Source organism: Oncorhynchus masou, chromosome 13, assembly GCF_036934945.1.
Source record: "Oncorhynchus masou masou isolate Uvic2021 chromosome 13, UVic_Omas_1.1, whole genome shotgun sequence".
Taxonomy (NCBI): domain Eukaryota; kingdom Metazoa; phylum Chordata; class Actinopteri; order Salmoniformes; family Salmonidae; genus Oncorhynchus; species Oncorhynchus masou.
The window spans coordinates 79023365-79040933 of NC_088224.1; the positions used below are offsets into that span (position 1 = coordinate 79023365).

At 42.7% G+C, this 17569-nt stretch overlaps 1 protein-coding gene across 6 annotated transcripts in view; it reads left to right on the plus strand.

Annotated features, from left to right (window-relative positions):
- Positions 1 to 17569, plus strand: part of LOC135553111 (phosphatidylinositol 4,5-bisphosphate 3-kinase catalytic subunit beta isoform-like) — a 105930-nt gene that overhangs the window by 33024 nt on the left and 55337 nt on the right. For 3 of the 6 annotated variants that reach the window (XM_064985218.1, XM_064985215.1, XM_064985216.1), the window contains one exon: positions 17209 to 17288. The gene's annotated coding sequence lies outside the window, so the exon portion shown is untranslated. The other 3 variants (XM_064985217.1, XM_064985220.1, XM_064985219.1) reach the window with 3 other exon arrangements.

The following is a 17569-nucleotide window of genomic DNA, read 5'->3' on the forward strand; positions in this document are numbered from 1 at the left end:
CCAAGTCAGTAAGCTTCCCAGCGGGACGAGACGAGGGTGGCATGATGTCAGGGGACCGTCAGAGACACAAACAGGAGTGTGCATCTAATACAGTATCTGTGGCTATGAGAGCCAATTCCACACACAGCCCCCCTGGAGCACTAACACACGGGTCTGGGGGAGAGGTGGTGGTGACTGGAGCCATGAATGGAGCAATTCTCTCAATCATGTGAGAGAGAGCTCTGTGCCTCTGAGGGGACAATTTGTTTGCATAAACACTTAATACACATATTTTGACTTATTTACGATACAGTACGGAAACACACGCGCACACACTCATTGACCTCAGCACACTTCCACCACATGAATTCCTAAATGGCAATCATGTATGGTTTATCTATTGCCCTCTCACACAGACAGCTATAGTAGCCATTTGGCGCGTGCGCGAACACACACTATATTAAGAGTGTGCCCAGACGGTGGCCATGACTGCGGAACTAATTATCGTTCAGAGCATTAATGTACTTCCTGCCAAGAAAGGTCAGAACTGTCTGTCTGACTGATGGTAGTAGACTATTGTAAATGTGTGTTAGTGTTTTTGTGTGCAGCCTCATGCTTGCACTGTATTCAATAGTGCAGAAAGTGAGGATCATTAGCAAACGTGTCATGATTAAATTGACATTTGGATCTCTGATTATACAGATAATTATAAGTATTCACCATTTACTGTGGCTGCTCATTGAAATGAACGGGTACTGATCAAATTAACTTGCATTTACTTCTCTCTTGAAGGATAATGTTATTTTGAGTTGGTGTGATAGCCCTTTGGGAAACAGAGGAGATATTTTTAATCAGGCAGTGGGCCAGGCTGCCCAGTGTTGGGTGGGGCTGTTCTCAAGCCCCCTCTGAGGTGGGGGGGGGGGGCTGATAACACTGCTGACGTCAGTCTTCAGTCAACTTAACAATGCAGCCTTTTAGACAACCTGCTATTTATTCCACAACCAGGCCTCTCCTAAAAGTTATTATGAAATGACCTGGTCTGCTGGTGAAAAGGGATAGCTAAAAGGACTGGTTCCTACTGTTCCTACCCCTTTAAAATTAGCCAGCCGTACTGGGTGTGTCTCTCTCATCTGGACCCAATCCTCCAATCCAGTGGGGGTGTGATTGACATCCCGTCCTCCATCTCAATGACACCTACTGGTGTGCTGCAATCTATCCCCTCTCATCCTTCTCCCCTCTCTTCTTCCTCCTCACTATTCATCATAACAAATTTACTGTACTGAAACACCCTCCTTCAGGGACATGTACTCCCCACCTGCCTGTTTATACAATACCATTGAGGTCATGTATGTTTGTACCGTAGTCAGTGTTCTTGTTGAATGAATGAGACACATCTTCTAATATTGCTGCCACCCACCATCCTCAACTGTCCCCTTGCTCCTTAATTTTAACTGGTTCTCTGACACACACGCAAACTTCCTGCTGTCACAGTCAAATGTAATCACCCCTCACAGCCGTTGATGGCTTGTGTAACATCCTCTCTGAAATCGGAAGGGAAGCCAGGAGTGTGTGTTGTGTTGTGTGGAGCAGCTGTGCTCGTGTGTGTGTGTGTGTGTTGGGGGGGGTGGTGTCATGCCCCATCAAACAGTTGTATCCCCTGAGCCAAATACCTTCTGTGGCTTAATATGCAGAAAGCTCTAGCATGCCCTCAGACGAGGTCACATGCATACCGAGAGATGCACTAGGTAGATATACAGTTGGTGGATTTATAGTAGGTATACAGTAAATAGATTTACACTAGATAGACTTCATATAATATTGAGCATATACAGGACATGCAGACACATAGGAAGTGTGACATGACCAGTGACTGAACCAGAGAGAACAGCAGCCTGATGGAATTCTCCACTTTCTTGCTTCACAAGCCAAGACCTGCAAAGGAATTCAGAGAGGAAGATGGGAGGAGGAGCGAGGAACATCGGGTGAAAGAAAGGGGCTGAGCAGTTCAGCTACAGTATGCAGGCAATAATAAAGGGAATACAGAAGGGGATATATTGAAACAAAAAGAAAGATGATTTTACAGTATTAGTTTGCTGTGAAGGGGAGAGGAAATAAGTTGAAAAGGTTGAGCGATTGATGGAATGAAATGAAAGAAAGACCAAGTAGATGCAGAAAGAATAGATCTAGTTTTGAATGGAGGTTTGCTTGGTATAGAACAGGCCTGGTCAAAGGTCGTCCCGGGGGCTGTATGCGACCCACAACCTGATTCAATACGGCCCGTGGAATCATACTCTGACAGTCTGAAACCCACGTCACTGTTACAAATTGTAGCTAGCTAGAAATTGTGCAAATTTAGTTTTTCAAAGAAAAGGAAAGTAGACAATGTAGGGTGTTCCAGCAAGAGTGGACATCGAAATATGTATTTATTGAGGTATCAGGGAAGGCTGTGTGCTTAGTGTGCAAAGAGCATCGCTGTCTTGAAGACTACAACTTGTCCCGACACTTCCAGACGAAGCAGAGAAAGATAGGAATATGTCTTCTGAGCAGAGGACAAGTTCATCGAAAGAGTTGCTGTCTCAGTTGCAAAAGCAGCAAGGACTTTTTACAAAACGGCATTCGGCAAACGACGGAATTGCAAGAACTAGCTATGTACATGTCCACAAAATTGCTAAACATAGCAAGCCATTCGCTGAGGGCGGATTCATTAAAGAATGTTTAATTGACTCTGCAGCAATACTTTGCCCCGACAAGAAAGAGCTGTTTGAAAATGTTTCCCTGTCAAGACGATCAGTAACACGGCGTGTTGTGGACATCGCAGAGAATATGGAACAACAGTTGGAAGACGAGGTAAAAGATTTAACCTATTTCTCCTTGGCCCTGGATGAGAGCAGTGATGCACGTGATACAACACAGTTGTTGATATTCTTACGAGGTATAACCCCAGACTTTGAAATGACAGAGAAGCTTCAGTGCAGTCAATGAAGAGCACAACCACAGGGAAATATTTATTGGAGGTTAAAAAGTGTGGCAAAGCTGGGACTGAGTTTGAAAAGTTATCCAATGTGACCACTGATGGGTGCCCAAACTTGACAGGAAAAAACATTGGCCTTTTGAAAAGGATACAAGATCAAGTAGCTGAGCTGAACCCAGATCAGATTTTATTTTCTCCTGCATTGCATTATTCATCAGGAGGTGCTCTGTAAATGTGTTCTGAAAATGAGCCATGTTGTGAATACAGTCACTAAAGTGATAAACTTCATAAGAGCAAAATCACTGTTGGAAGATACAGTCGGGTCATGCAGATCTCCCCTACCTCACAAATGTGAGATGGCTGAGTTTGGGGAAGGTGCTTAAAAGGGTGTGGGACCTGAAGTCAGAGATTGCTGAGTTTTTGCAAATTAATGTAAAATATGTGGATTTCCCTCAACTACGAAATATAGAAGGGTTGGCTGACTTTTGCCTTCACATCATGGCCCTCATAAATTAACTGAATTCCAAACTACAAGGGCCTTTTTACACATCAGATGTACAGCCTTGGCATAACCTTCAAGGGAAAATTCCTTCTCCTGACCCACCAAGTAGAAGCCAACAATCTCACCCACCTTCGACACTACTAGTGTGTTCCCTATCAGATGACCAGCGGGAGAAGTATACATCGCTGCTGTGTGCTTAGAACGGTGAGTTTTCTCGTCGTTTTGAGGATTTCAAAGTGTTGGAAAATGACATGCTGTTGGTTTCGTCTTCTTTCACCTTCAATGTGGATAACGCTCCCACTGGCCTGCAACTTGAGCTTATTGATCTTCAGTTTGACGCAGTGATTGTTTTTGAATCGTTCTCCAATGTCACTGACAAGGTTCTATGCATCTCTCAATGAGCAAAACTTTCCAAAGATCAGGAGTCATGCTCAGAAGATGTTTGACCCAATGTATGTGAACAGACATTTTCAGTGATGAAATATAACACGTCAAGACACAGATCATCTCTTACGGACTCTCAGCAATCCTGCTCATAGCGACATCAGAAACTATACCTGACTTCACTGCTCTCGTCAACGCCCATCAGAGACTTCACTGCTCTAGTCAAAGCCCATCAGAGACTTCACTCCTCACACTGATTGAGTAGTTTACATGTAATGTTGAGCTCTCCCGCTTTCTTGTGTTTTTGTGCGTACCCATTATCAAGAGTTCTATCTGTGGTGCTGAATGCATATATCGTATTGTATCTGGATGTGATTTTACAGTAGATACAGTTGAAGTTTACATACACCTTAGCCAAATGCATTTAAACTCAGTTTCACATTTCCTGACATTTAATCCTAGTAAAAATTCTCTGTCTTAGGTCAGTTAGGATCAGTACTTTATTTGAAGAATGTGAAATGTCAGAATAATAGTAGTGATTTATTTCAGCTTTTATTTCTTACATCACATTCCCAGTGGCTCAGAAGTTTACACACACACAATTAGTATTTGGTAGCATTGCCTTTTAAAGCAGCAGCTACTCTTCCTGGGGTCCAGCAAAATTAAGGCAGTTGATACAATTTTTAAAACATTACAATACATTCAAATTTCACAACAATGTGTGCCCTCAGGTCCCTACTCCACCACTACCACATATCTACAGTACTAAATCCATGTGTATGTATAGTGCGTATGTTATCGCATGTGTCTGTGCCAATGTTTGTTGCTTCACAGTCCTGCTGTTCCAAAATTGTTTTTTCTTCTGTTTTTTAAATCTAATTTTACTGCTTGCATCAGTTACTTGATATGGAATAGAGTTCCATGTAGTCATGGCTCTGGGAAACACAGTACTACATATAGTCTACTCTGGACTTGGGGACTGTGAAGAGACCTCTTGTGGCATGTCTTGTGGGGTATGCATGAGTGTTCGGGCTGTGTGCCTGTAGTTTACAGACAGCTCGGCGCATTCAACATGTCAATACCTTTCATAAATATATAAGTCCATCTCTCCTCCACTTTCAGCCAGGAGAGATTGACATGCATATTTATTAATATTAGCGCTCTGTGTACATCCAAGGGCCATCTATGCTGCACTGTTCTGAGCCAATTGCAATTTTCCTAAGACCTTTTTTGTGACACTTGACCACATGACTGAACAAAGTGCGACAAAACTAGGGCCTGTAGGACCTGCCTTGTTGATAGCGCTGTTAAAAAGACAGAGCATCACTTTATTATAGACAGACTTCTCCCCATCTTAGCTACTGCTGCATCGATATGTTTTGACCATGAGAGTTTACAATCTAGGGTTACTCCTAGCAGTTTAATCATCTCAACTTGCTCAATTTCCACATTATTTATTACAAGATTTAGTTGAGGTTTAGGGTTTAGTGAGTGTATTGTTTGAAATACAATGCTTTTAGTTTTAGAAATATTTAGCTAGCTTATTCCTTGCCACCCACGCTGAAACTAACTGCAGCTCTTTGTTGAGTTTTAGTCATTACAGTCGCTGTAGTAGCTGACGTGTAGTGTTGAGTCGTCCATATATGTAGATAGTCTGGCTTTACTCAGTCAGTGGCATATCGTTAGTAAAAAATGTAAAAGGGGCCTAAGCAGCTACCCTGGGAAATTCCTGATTCTAACTGGATTATATTTGAGGTGTCCATTTAAGAACACCCTCTGTGTTCTGTTAGACAAGTTACTCTTTATCCACATTATAGCAGGGGGTGTAAAGCCATAACACATATGTTTTTCCAGCAGCAGACTATGATCGATCATGTCAAAAGCTGTACTGAAGTCTAACATGACAGCCCCCACAATCATTTTATCATAAATGTATCTTAGCCAATCATCAGTCATTTGTGTAAGTGCTGTGCTTGTTGAGTGTCCTTCCCTAAAAGCACGCTGAAATTCTGTTGTCAATTTGTTTACTGTGAAATAGCATTGTATCTGGTCAAACACTATTTTTTTCCAGAAGTTGGTAACAGGCTGATTGGCCGGCTATTTGAGCCAGTAAAGGGGGCTTTACTATTCTTGGGTAGCGGAATGACTTTAGGTTCCCTCCAGGCTTGAGGGCACACACTTTCTAGTAGGCTTAAATTGAAGTTGTGGCAAATAGGAGTGGCAATATCGTCTGCTATTATCCTCAGTAATTTGCCATCCAGATTGTCAGACCCCGGTGACTTGTCATTGTTGATAGACAACCATTTTTTCACCTCTTCCACACTGACTTTACGGAATTCAAAAGTACAATTCTTGTCTATCATAATTGGGTCCGATATACTTGGATGTGTAGTGTCAGTGTTTGTTGCTGGCATGTCATCCCTAAGTTTGCTTATGTTGTGGCGAAATCCTGCACGGAGCCTTCACTGTGCGCTGCCACTTTAAGAGCGCTTCAGCAGTAAGGAAGGAGGAGATATAGACAGCTCTTTCAGCTCTCTGGGAGGGAGCTCTTGGTTGGCGCTACAGTTTGATTGTATGTGCTATGCTGCAGAAGTCTTGTTTATTTTCAGCGTGTGTAGTTTGTTTAACTCAATCATTGGTGTGACCGCTCTAGGTCGTGGTTGTTATCGTTTGGGACCGCACCGGTTATGGATCGCATGGTTTAGTAGCAACATTGTTGCAAAGCTTTGACATACAAACGATCAGACGGTCACAGTACAACTGCAAGCCTGAAGACCACAGCTAAGATCTCTCTTGTTCTCTTTCTCTTCCCTCTATCGTTCCAGTGCTTTACCCTGCAGCAGACTTTCTATTTTTCAGATGCACTTTCTGTAGATTTTCATTAGAGCCGGACTATTATTGCCCTGTCAGAAGTATTTGGGTTGACATTCTAGTTTAAAGGGAGGTTGCTTGCAAGTTGTGTGTTGTTATTTGAACTGTATTGAGGTGGTGTGTACTACTGACATGTGGCTGAAAGAGATTGTGGACAGTTTAAGGCCTTTGTTTTGTCTATGAACACCCCACACATTCATACCCTCTCCGAGTTGGCTCTTTTCCCCAAAATTTCATTTAAGGTGACTTCTAGTATGACCTCTTATATATTAGCCCACACTTTGGAACTTATGTTTTCCTATATATGGCTATTATATTGTGATCACTACATCCTATGGATTTGGATACTGCTTTAATGCAAATATCTGCAGCGTTAGTAAAAATGTAATCAATACATGTTCATGATTTAATTCCTGTGCTGTTTGTAACTACCCTGGTACGTTGACTGATAACCTGAACCAGGTTGCAGGCACTGGTTACAGTTTGAAGTTATTTCTTGAGTGGGCAGCTTGATGATAGCCAGTCCATATTTAAATCACCCAGAAAATGTACTTCTCTGTTGAATTCACATACATTATCAAGCATTTCACACACATTATCCAGATACTGATTGTTAGCACTTGGTGGTCTATATCAGCTTCCCACAAGAATGGGCTATAGGTGAGGCAGATTAACCTGTAGCCATATTACTTCAACAGTATTTAACATTAGACCGTCTCTAAGCTTTACAGGAATGTGGTTCTTTGTGTTTGCCCATGCCCCTAAGATCATGTACATTTGATACAGCATTATGACGACTCATTGTCATAATGGTAGGGATTAACTGAGCTGGTCTTGGATCATTTACCAGTCATTTGTTTCAATGCGGCCTTGGAATGCGTGGGGTCCAGGAGCCAAGATGATTTGGATGAACTTCGTCATTCCTGTAGAGTACCTTCTGTTTCTAGAAGGTTTCAAAGTTATCTATAAAAGTGACTCCAGCAGAGTACAGTAGTCTTTTAGTCAGATGTGTAATGCCAGTAGCCTGCTGAATCTTTCACACCCGCGGCCCAACGATGGTACTGGACCTGAAATTATTGGCAGTTTTTTGGAGTCTTTTTTAATGCTCAAATTAGTTATTTTAAAATCAATTTTCAAATGTTCCGAGTTAGCCCTCCAGATGTTGTTTGACCCCACATGGACTACGACAGTGTCAGCTCCCGGCATCTGTGGTAGAACAGTCGGAAGCAGACTTGTTATGTCCTGTACTTGTGCTCCTGGGTAGCACAGAGTTTTTGCCTTGGGGACCGAGATGTTTCTCACTGTAGAGCTGCCTATGATGACAGGTGTTGATGTTTCATGGGCAGGTCTCAGATCTGAAACCCAGGTAGAAGCCACCGGAGAAGGAGACAGAACCGAGGACGAAGACGCAGGTACCTCCGGATCCGATCTTGATTGGGAAGCCACCGAGGACGAAGGCACTGGAACCTCTGGATCCAAAGCAAAGTAAACACAGCTCCTGCAACACTGGAAACGTTCAATAGTGGCCTCCATTTGAGTCCGCCGAGCCAGCTAGGCTAGCTGGGCTTTCGCGTCTCTCCCCCTATACGGAATCTGGCAGGATCCCGGGACAGATGGCAGCGCTCACAGCAATTTAGCCCAACAGAGCCACAGGATTCTAAAATAAAATAATATAAAAACACTGTTAGCTTTTAAACCGAGGTCTTTAGTTCAGGTTTCGGCGTTCGACAACAAACATGCGTTGCGCTCTGATGACGTAGTGATTGACATGCGTGTGTGCGTCTATGGATTTGCTTGCTTAGTTAAAGGTTACACACACACCACACTGACCAACAAGTTATTTTGTTGGCATTTACGTATTTCCCCATTACCAGTAAAACATCATCAAAACCTATTTCTTTCACTTACTTGCTGTGCTTTTTCTTTGTTTATTTGTTCTGTCGTTTCATTCTCAACCAGGATTTATATAGAACGCCATTTGGGTCTTTGCGTGTCCAAAAAGATACTCATCAAATAACACTATTTGACTTGTCAAATAAGTTTGTTGACCAATCAGGACCTGAATATGACTGCACGTCAAATAATTGAACATTTTTTATTAACGTAGTGTAATCGATGTGTAATAACAATCACTCGTATTTCACAATGATTTCATCAATACGTATGCTATGATGCTGGTAAAGTTGTCTCGCGCACCTACAGTGCTGGTCATAAAAATAAAAAAGCTAGCTAGCTCATGGATGCAAACAATGTAGTTCTTCCCCAAAAACATAGCAAAATATCTGTTTCAGTAGCTATAGTTAGCTAGCTGACTATCGCTTGGTGTCATCTAAAATAACCCTAATTTATAAGACAGTTCTTATTTGATTAATGGGGGTCGGACCCATCTATGTGAAGCAAGCCACGATAAGGATTAGCCACAATAGTGGGCTGTTAGCCTTCAAAATAAAAGTATGGCATAATTTTACTATTTGTATTAATTTGCATCGCTGTCAATTATATACTTTCATTTTGAAGGCAAACCGCAAATTCCACTATTGGGCCTAATCATTATTGTGTCTGGCTTCACAACACAGTCCGGTTGGGCCCTCCTAGCTAGCTGGCTGCTTATAACGTTAGCTGTGGGCAATAGGGTTAAGTAGCTGGCTTGTTCAATTTCAATAGGTGAACATCAAGTGGCAACCTAGCTAATACTTGCTCACAAGATTTCCTAAATCATTGCTAAGAATAATGAAAATTACTCTAGTTTCTACTGGTCATTGTTTTCAGGCTGGTTGTATTGGTGCTAAAGTTAGCTACCCCAGAAGTTGCAGTTGAACAAATGATGCTTTATAACCAATGCGGTATTGTAAATACATTGTTTGTGGCTGGTGTATGCTTGTTTGCAGACATTTTTTGTACTTTTTTGTACATCTTTGACAGTCATACTGTATATTTTTTTGACACGCAAAGACCCAAATGGCGTTCCATAGTATGTATGTCGTGAAGCTAATAGCAGTGTGTAACTCTGGGTGGGCAACATCCAGAGCACACTTGGTGGTGTCTACCGGTGCTCGGCCAGTCGGCGAAAGCCAACATCACCCGATAGAGAACGGTTGATCTGTCAAGGGCAATGAATTCCATTATCTTGGCTTTAATGGATTTCACCTATTAGTTGTCTTGCTGAAATGTTTACTCTTTCAAATGACTGCTTGACTTGTTTGACTGCTCGATCCACACAGCACAGATATTGTGGGCTAGGTTAGGAATGCTGTGTTGCACATGTAGCGCTAAATGTTACGTGGCGTCATTATGTCCTGTACCTACGTTAAATGGGTATGCACGGTAGTTTTGACATGGGTTTTTAACATCAGCGTTAAACCAGACATCGTGCCCATACCGATGTTGCCGTTTTTAGATAATATTAGCCGATTCCGATATGTTCACCAACTATATCGTGCATCCCTAAGTGAAATGTGTTGTTTTACAGGGTCAGCTGTAGTAAAATGGCACCCCTGGAGAAAATTAGGTTTAAGTACCTTGCTCAAGGGCACATAGACAGATTTTTCACGTTGTCGGCTCTAGTATTCAAACCAGTGACCTTGCGGTTACTGGCCCAACGCTCTAACCGCTCGGCTACCTGCCGCCTACGTACCGGTGTTCATGCATTTCCTCTCCCTTTTCTGTCTGTTGTTTATCATCTGACCTCTGGCTGCTCTTAGCCAAATACTGTATATCACTCCTACAGGTTAGGGGGGTGTGTGTGTGACACCTACACAAAAATGTGCAGGTGTGGATTGTAATGTAGACATAAATGTCCAGTATATTGTGGGAGTATTTGCGCCTGGTGAGCAGACATCATGGAAATGTTTTCTTACTATTTGTCTGCTACTCCTCCATCTCACCCTCGCGTGTGTGTGTATGTGTGCGCACCATACCCTTGGCTGGGGCAGACCTTTGTTCAGGCAGAAGGTAACTGATTTACAGCATCCAGGGGAGCTATGACAACTATATCAGACTCACACACACACAGCCCCTCCCATCTGGGGGCAGTCTTACATTGGTCCCTAAAATTAGACGGAGAGAAGGATGGAGAAAGTTCACAAGCTGTCTCACACAGTCCAGGACACACACACACACACACACTGACACTCCTCTCACACAACATCATCGTCACAGTTTTCTTAGATAATTAAAATGTATGGACTTTAAGTGGGTGATTGTGTACTGTGTGTTATTCTGAGTACATCTGTAATACATGAGGGGCAGGGTTCATAGGTGTCCTAGTATGGCTGTGTATTGTGTTTGTGATTGGCAGACCGAGGTATTTTGTTTACTTCCAGGCAGTGATGATGCCGTGTCTTCTGTAAAGAATCCTTGAGGACCTGTGTGTGTGTGTGTGTGTGTGCGCGCGCTCTTGATTAGTGTAACTAAAGGAGCCTCTGAGTCGTTGATGAGAGGATGTGAAGGGTACACCTACTGAGAGGGGTCCCTAGCTGGTGGGTCTTCAGATCTAGTTGAGAGAGATGCGTGTCTGTCTTCATGTCATATAGTCAGTGTTCTTTAGACTAGGTGAAGAGGGCTGTTACGAACAGGGCCTATAGAAAGTCTACTCCCCTTGGAATTTTAATGTAGCAAAATCGGAAAAAGGTTCATCTAAATAGGGATTCAATTAGTTTTATTCTCCTCCAGATCTACACAAACTACTTTACATTTTCAAAGTACAAAAGTTATACATTTCCTAATTAAGAAAAACTAAAATATCATAATTGGATAAAGGCATCCGCATGCTTCACAGCCGAAGCAATTCGTGCATATATTATGACGACATTTTGCAACGTTGATGTTTGTTTTAGACATCGACAAGAGTTTTTTTTTTTTTTTTTCGGGCACACAATTTTTTTTCTTGAGGCAAGCAGAAGTCGGTAACCCCCTCATCAGCGATTTTTGTCAACAGTAGGGATTCTTCAATGCAGTGCCGGTTGTCATTCAACGAGAGATGTCTTCATGCAAAACAATTCACTTGAGAGAAATACTGCACCAAACATCCGAGTCAGATGCAATGAAGATCTCCAATGCAAAAACATCAAAATGAATGACAACTCAAATCTATCTTAAATGAATTTACTTTTTTGAGGAAGTGTATGCATGCGCGTGAAGGCTTTGTCTGCGAAAGCATCCACGCTTAGCACAGATGCAGCACCCAGACCTGCGCCATCCACCATTGATTTGTGCATTGTGCTACGTACCGTTAGCATTTTTTTGGCTAGCGCCATGAGCCTTTCTGCTGGTTAGCCATTGATTCAGTGAAGAGCCCAGTGTTATCTTAGACTGCAAAGCATGCTTGAACAAGGCCCCTTTTTACTGTGGTTCCAGGCAGCTTAGACGGACGCCAGTGACGTTCTACTGAGATGGATCTCATCGCTTGTAGAGGGGTGTGCATCCAGACAGGGATGAATCAATAACTGTCCCTGCCATAAGACTGCTAAATACACTGAACACAAATATAAACGCAACATGCAACAATTTCAAAGATATATTTGCTAAGTTACAGTTCATATAAGAAAATCAGTCAATTGAAATACATTTTTTTAGGCCCTAATTTGTGGATTTCACATGACTGGGAATACAGATATGCATCTTTTGGTCACAGATACCTTTAAGTACGCATTTCACTGTTACTATACCCCTGTTGAAGCAAACAAAATTTGCTGCTAGAGGTTTGGTGTGTTGGTTAACGTTTAGCATCAGAGTTTCCTGGTACAGCCAGACAGGCCGAGACTGACAGACAGGAGTAAACTGCATGCTTAGACAGACACATGCACACAAAAGCAAACTCAGACAGAGAAACACACAACTGTTGGATGTATTGGGTTATGTGATAATGTGAGAGCTTTGATAAGCCCAGCTCCCTATGAATCCATCCAGTCAGTTAAACATTGACTCTCCAGACTACAACATCTTATCAGTACAGCGACAGCCACACAGTTCTTGGAATGAGCATGAGTCTGCCGCTTATAGGGGTTTTTGCGGTGTGTGTGTGTGTCTGCTTGTTTTTGTGACCTATCTTTAGCTGTCCATTTCTATAGCCTATTCTGGAGAAACTCAGAATGGACTGTGTGCTTGACTGTCTGTAATATATTACATTACGCCCAGTTCATCGCTCTCTTTCTGTTTTGATCCAGTCCCTTACAGGTGGGTGATATGCTCCATTCTGAGTGACACTGTTATAGTGAACACAGACAACACACAAACTCTGGTGTTGTTTTCCTGGGCTGCATAGGGTCACACCCTCCTAAACAAGATGAGCCATCTGCCATTGGGAAAAAACAGGAAGTCAGCAGCCTTCCTCCTCGTGTGTGTATTACGTATCTGTCTTCAGTATTTGTATATTTGAAGTCGGACTGTGTGTCTGCAGTATGTTTATCTACCAGACCACAGAGTTTACGTTTCCTCTGCCGTCATTGAGTGGATATAGCCCTTTGAAGCGCGGGAGCTGGTGTGATACAGGGCCATATGTAAACAGCAGGATAATATTGTGGTACATTATGTCAGTAGGCCTCTACCACTGTATTCTGTGTACCATAGCTCTAAGTACCCTCTTATGAGAAATCTGATGCCTCAGCTATGTTTGAAAAATATGATATTCACGTGGACCTTCCCTGGAGAGGGGCGAGAGCTAGGAGGGGAAGGGAGAGCGGGAGGGTGAGCCACAAACATCTGAGTTGTCTTGCTTGCAATATACTTTGTCTTAAATGGAGAGAAAAGAGGAGCCCCTTTGAGGGAGTGAAATGCCACTTGGGTTGAAGGGCCATACATATATGGTCTCACTCTCTGAGAAGGACCCCATCATCTGTCTTCTCGCTCAAACACTCACTGACTGTGTGATCTCGTTCTCCGTAGCTGATGTGAGTAAGACCTTTAAACAGGTCAACATTCGCAAGGCCGCGGGGCCAGACAGAATACCAGGATGCGTACTCGGAGCATGCGCTGACCAACTGGCAAGTGTCTTCACTGACATTTTCAACCTGTCCCTAACCCAGTCTGTAATACCAACGTGTTTCAAGCAGACCACCACAGTCCCGTGGCCAAGAACGCCAAGGCAACCTGCCTAAATGGCTATCATCCCGTAACACCCGTAGCCATGAAATGCTTTAAAAGACTGGCTCACATCAGCGCCATCATCACAGACACCCTGCACCCACTCAAATATGCATACAGCCCCAACAGATTCACAGATGACACAATCTCTATTGTACCCCACACTGCCCTCACCCACCTGGTCAAAAGGAATACCTATCTATGTAAGAATGCTGTTCATTGACTACAGCTCAGCATTCAACACCATAGTCTCCTCCAAGCTCATCACCAAGTTCAGCACCCTGGGACTGAACTCCTTCCTCAGCAACTGGATCCTGGACTTGCAGGTGGGCTGCCCCCAGGTGGTGAGTGTAGGCAACAACACATCCACCACGCTAACCCTCAACACAGGGGCCCCTCAGGGGTGTGCGTGCTTAGTCCACTCCTGTACTCGCTGGTCACCCATGACTATTGCCACGCACGACTCCAACACCATTAAGTTTGCCGACAATACGAAGGTGATGGGCCTGATCAACAACAATTAAGCAGCCTATAGGGAGGTCAGAGACATGGCAATTTGGTGCCAGGACAACAACCTCTCCCTCAACATCAGCAAGATAAAGGAGCTGATCGTGGACTACATGAAACTGATCGATAGGGCTGTAGTGCAGGGGTCTGTGTGCACATTACTAAGGAATTAAAATGGTCCACACCAGGGGTTGGAACCAAAATGATTTCCCAATCATTTTGTTTTGAACAGAACCATTTTTTTTCGTACTGTTCTGACCAGCAAAATAAAATTCTGAACTGGTTCTAATGAAGAACAAAAAAGTAACGCTTTATTTCAGTAATTTTTTAAAATCTGAAATCGATGGTGCAGTTAAGATATATATTTTGTATCGGAAATTTTAAATTTGCCCTAATAGCATAGTTTAATCATAATGGAAGACAAGCACACACACACTGTGCTGCCAATCGGTGTAGGGCATGAGGTGTAATAGACATTTTGCGGGTGAGGCGTGAGAGAGGATGGAGGACACTTGCTTTGAAGCACTGGGCGTCTTGTTACGACATGCATTATGTGGATTAGGTCCTGAATTATTGAGGAACTTCGAATGTGTTTGACCTTGAATGACTTTAACGTTGAACCAGAGCAAACGTTAGCTACCCAGCTAACAAGCTTGTGTGTGCAGAGCAGCACCAGAATTTAAAAAAGGTTTTACCTTTATTGTAGTTAATAAATCCACTGTGAAACGTGATAACTATAGTATCCTTAACTTGCATTAAAAAAAGTGAATCCATTCTTCTCTGTATAACATCACTAATTTTTGAACCACTCTTATGTCTTCAGTAGGCTATAGTAACCTATGCTTGAGAGATGAAGGGCAGGTAGCCTGCAGGCATTCAGGCATGTGCAAGGCACCCGACCGTAAGGCGCTACAGAGGATGGGGAGTACAGCCCAATGTATCACTTGGGCTGGGCTCCCTGCCACCCAGGACCTTTATACCAGGCTGTGTCAGAGGAAGGCCCTAAGAAATTGTCAGACTCCAGCCACCAAACCCATAGACTGTTCTCTCTGCTACCGCACGGCAAGCGGTACCAGTGCTTGAAGCCTAGAACCAACAGGACCCTGAACAGCTTCTACCCCGAGCCATAAGACTGCTAAACAAGACTGATAAATATCTAATCAAATGATGTCAGAAGGTGAATTCACCAATTTGTAAGTCGCTCTGGATAAGAGCGTCTGCTAAATGACTTAAATGTAAATGTAAATGGGACCCGGACGACTTGAATTGACTTTTTTTGTTGCACTACCTCCGTTGCACTGACTCTATGCTCACACATACTTGCACACACACACCCCACATACACTGCTGCTGCTGTCTATTATCTATTCTGTTGCCTAGTCATTTTACCCCTACAGTTGAAGTCGGAAGTTTGCATACACCTTAGCCAAATACATTTAAACTCAGTTTTCACAATTCCTGACATTTAATCAGAGTAAAAGTTCCCTGTTGTAGGTCAGTTAGGATAACCACTTTATTTTAGTAATGTGAAATGTCAGAATAATCGTAACGAGAATGATTATTTTATTTCAGCTTTTATTTCTTTCATCACATTCCCAGTGGGTCAGAAGTTTACATACACTCAATTAGTATTTGATAGTGTTGCTTTTAAATTGTGTCGAACTTGGGTCAAACGTTTCGGGTAGCCTTCCGCAGGCTTCCTACAATAAGTTGGGTGAATTTTGGCCCATTCCTCCTGACCGAGCTGGTGTAACTGAGTCAGGTTTGTAGGCCTCCTTGCTCGCACACGCTTTTTTCAGTTCTGCCCACACATTTTCTATAGGATTGAGGTCAGGGCTTTGTGATGGCCACTCCAATACCTTGACTTTGTTGTCCTTAAGCCATTTGCCACAACTTTGGAAGTGTGCTTGGGATCATTGTCCATTTGGAAGACCCATTTGCGACCAAGCTTTAACTTCCTGACTGATGTCTTGAGATGATGCGATCTATTTTGTGAAGTGTACCAGTCCCTCCTGCAGCAAAGCACCCCCACAACATGATACTGCCACCCCCCGTGCTTCACGGTTGGGATGGTGTTCTTTGGCTTGCAAGCCTCCTCCTTTTTCCTCCAAACATAACGATGATCATTATGGCCAAACAGTTTCATCAGACCAGAGCACATTCCTCCCAAAAGTTTGATCTTTGTCCCCATGTCCAGTTGCAAACCGTAGTCTACACTCTTTTTTGAGGTCGTGGCTGATTTCTTTTGATTTTTCCCATGATATCAAGCAAAGAGGCACTGAGTTTGAAGGTAGGCCTTGAAATGCATCCACAGGTAGACCTCCAATTGACTGAAATGATGTCAATTAGCCTATCCGAAGCTTCTAAAGCCATGACATTATTTTCTGGAATTTTCCAAGCTGTTTATAGGCACAGTCAACTCAATGTATGTAAACCTCTGACCAATTGGAATTGCGATACAGTGAATTATAAGTGAAATAATCTGTAAACAATTGTTGGAAAAATGTATTGTGTCATGCACAAAGTAGATATCCTAACCGACTTGCCAAAACTATAGTTTGTTAGCAAGAAATTTGTGGAGTTGTTGAAAAAACGAGTTTTAATGACTCGTAAACTTTCGACTTCAACTGTACCTATATGTATATAGCTACCTCAATTACCTTGTTCCCCTGCACATCGACTCGGTACTTGTACTCCCTGTATATAGCCATGCTATTGTTGTTATTCACTGTATTTATTACTCTGTCACTTTGCAGTGTTGGGAAAAGGACCCATAAGTAAACATTTCACTGTTAGTCTACACCTGATATTTATGAAGCATGTGACAACAATGTTATTTAGTACCTCCCGTTGATTCTCTGTAACTGATCTCCTACACACACACACACATTGATGTTGTTCCTTCTCCCCCCAGATGCAGTGTCCCTCCACCTCCCCAGACGCCATTAGCATGGAGGAGAGCCACAGGGAATAAGAGCCTCCAGGAGACTGCAGGTAAGATCTGCATGTATTTGTCTTTAGGAAAAGCACCAGGCAAATACAGTGCCTTCAGAAAGTATTTATACCCTTTGACTTATTCCACAATTTTTGGTGTTACAACTTGAATTCAAAATGGATTAAAAATGTTTTTTTTTCTCACCAATCTATACAAAATACCCCACAATGAAAGTGAAAAAATGTTTTTTGAAATTTGAGGAAATTTATTGAAAATTAAATACAGAAATATCTAATTTACACAAATGTTCACACAAAGTGTTCACATTTACTGGGTAAAT